At 34.3% G+C, this 3,106-nt stretch overlaps 1 non-coding gene across 1 annotated transcript; it reads left to right on the top strand.

Moving 5' to 3' along the window:
• Positions 1-2,692: 2,692 nt before the first annotated feature.
• Positions 2,693-2,799, top strand: LOC118973095 (U6 spliceosomal RNA). The gene has a single exon (XR_005062318.1). It is a non-coding gene; the product is annotated as a U6 spliceosomal RNA (small nuclear RNA).
• Positions 2,800-3,106: the final 307 nt, after the last annotated feature.

The raw sequence follows: 3,106 nt of genomic DNA, 5'->3' as shown, positions 1-3,106 counted from the left end.
CTACTTGCAAAAATCTAGTCTAACAATAAAGATCCCACCTCAAGTAGTAAGAGTCTCCTCTAAAGTCCAATCCAAAAGATAATGTTGAATGTTTTGGATAATGTCAACAGTTGATATACAATCTCCAAAGGTGGAAAGTTTGATGGCAACATGCTAACTTGGAAGTTTATGTTTGATTTGTGAAGTGGATAAATGGTCAATGTAAATGCTTGTTCAAGCTTCAGAAACTTGATATTGGTGACGAAATCCTTTTGAATATTTAGATAAGATTACTTTGATGAAATACATATTAAGATTATTTCTGTTTGAAATCCTTTATGGTATAAATTGAATAATTGACTCATACTTAAACTAAATGTGCAACTGAATAATATTGCTATTCATATTCATCCCATGAGTCATTCCACTATGGACCCATTGCTCTGTGCTATTATCCTCTTCACATTTTCCCATCTTGTCCCCAAAGATTTTATGAAACACCTGGAAAAATAACCTGGGATCTTCATGAATTCTCCTTTCAGAATATTTATGATACATCCCCATGTAAAAACTAGCTTATACACTAAGTGCAAGGAGTGCTTAGGAAAAGAAATGACCACAATTAACTGAAGTTGTTTGGAAGAAATTTTGTGAAGAACTTGGAACTTAAATTGAATTCTGGAGGATTTCAAAGACTAAGAAATTTGTGGATTATTGAGAGAAGGGTTAACACATATTATGACTGCAGTCTATCTATAGTACTATGTGTTTAAAACTGTATGTGAATTTATAGAGATTGGTCTATAATTTATTCAATATATATGCTATATTCAAACTTCTGAGTGAAAAGTAACACTAGTATCTAATCCGACACAGTCTTCAATTCCCAACTTAATTCCCAATTTCTCAGTAAGGATTTCCTCAGTTAAAAGTAACTCAAATTGTCTCTCCATCATCTAAATGTCTAATGTAACTTATTGTTTGAAGCTCTCATTTTGGCATTTTATTAAACATCATCTTTATAATGTCATTAGCTCTTTTACTGTATTTTTCATCTCCCCAAGATGAAACTATTAGAGAAAGATAGCCATATTGCATAGTTTTGGGTTCCCTACTCAGCAGCTAGCACATTAGGCTATCAATAAATACCAGCTGAATAAATAAGAATATATACTATGGTCATTTTCTGACTATATTGAGTGTTTTCATATGTATATTTAAAGGGATGTGTGCATGTGTGTACATGTGTGGGCATGAGCACGTGTGTTTCCCAGTGCAGTTTTTAAATAGCAATTTAAATGCAGAAAACAAATACAAGATTGACTTATGTAATACAACATGTGTAACAACTTATCAATCATCAACTTTACATATGCAATTCTAAATACCACTAAAGTAATTCAAACATCACTGTATTCATTTGCATTTCTGGCATAATTTTGCTTTTTGTGCTTTTTGATACTTAGGCTAACCCTGTAATAAGGTACAAAGTTACTGGGAACAAAAGTTAGTCTTCAGTATATAACTTTTCAAAACAGGCAACAAAGATTTCAACTTTCCAAGGGTGTTGAAAGTATTTGACTAACTGCTGTCACCTGATTAAATAGAAAATGAACTTCTGCTCCTTTCACCAGTGACAAAATCAACCTGGACTCCAACCGTGCTTTCCTTTCTAAGACAGTTTGCTGATTTATCAGTTTGTTTATTTTCAGTCTAACTATACAATGGTCATTTTAAAAAGGACCTGCTGTAGGTCAGAATTCCTTCTTTCTCCTTAAATATAACTGTGGTTCTTTGGCGGCAATAACAGTAGGAGGAAAGCCAACCACCATGGAGAATTATGCCCCATAACTAACTGAGGAAGCCATACCTTCCTACAGCTGAAATGAGACTTCTCCCCAGACATCATGGTATGTCAAAGAGCAGAACTTCCTAGATTGGGCGTTAATAGACTGTTCAATTCCTGGATTTGCCATGACTTAGTGTGTGCTCTTGGGAAGTTCAAGTCAGGTTGCCTCCCTAGATTCAATTTAATTTCCTATAAAGTGAGGAAATTGGCTTGGATCTCTTTTAAGGTTCCTTATAGTCTAAAATCCTGTGAAGCTGGTTCATAGGTGATATTGCTCTTTGAGACAACTGAGATAGAATCTAATCACAAAATGTTCAATATGCATGAAAAATCAGTAATGCTTTCCCTTTTGGAATGATATAAATTCTGCACCACCCTCTTTACTTTCCACATATCCCTTTTTGAAAATGCTAAAGCCTGAGAACTTTTAGAAAGAAACAGTTATGGCTTTCTGCCACAACAATAAAATAAGTAAAATATGAATAAATAAATAAACAGTAAATAGTGTAAGAATTCACTTAGAACATGACTATTACTCTAGGATAACCAACTACATTAGAGAGAGCATAAATCCTCAATTCATAAGCAGTTGACCCTTGAATAATGTGAGAGTTAGGGCTGTTGAGCCCTGCACAGTCAACAATCCATATATAACTTGTTACTCCCCAAACTTCACTGCTAACAGCTCACTGTTGGCTGGAAGTCTTACTGATAACATAAACAGTTGATTAACACATATCTTGTATGTTATATATATTACATATTATATTCTTACAATAAAGTTAGAAAAAAGCAAATGTTTTTTAAATTGTTGCAAATCTCCAAAAGTTTTCCCAATATATTCATTTAAAAAAAAAACTTACAGTGCTCGCTTTAGCAGCACATATACTAAAATTGGAATGATACAGAGAAGATTAGCATGGCCCCTGTGCAAGGATGACATGCAAACTCGTGAAGTGTTAAAAAAAAAAAAAGCTTACGTATAGGTGCTTGACTTCTTCAAAGCTTGTAACAACAAGAAGAATTTTGCATATTAAAAAAAGTGCTTATAATCAGGCATGTGTCACAGTCTGACTGCAAGGATAAGTGTTGCACCTGTGAAAGGTAGACTGCATCTAAGCTGTCACACAGAATGCCATGTTGTGTCCCCAAAGAGGGTGCTACCATTTGACCCACTGGAAAAGTATCCTGTCAGGATGCTATTTGGGATTGCAATGTGATGCAAGGTTTTGATGTGGTTTGGTTTCTTACTACTCAACTAGTCTCCCCATCTGTCAT

Source organism: Manis javanica, chromosome 1 (assembly GCF_040802235.1).
Source record: "Manis javanica isolate MJ-LG chromosome 1, MJ_LKY, whole genome shotgun sequence".
Lineage (NCBI taxonomy): Eukaryota > Metazoa > Chordata > Mammalia > Pholidota > Manidae > Manis > Manis javanica.
Note: the sequence above shows the minus strand (reverse complement) of the source record. Positions and strands in the feature narration are given on the sequence as shown.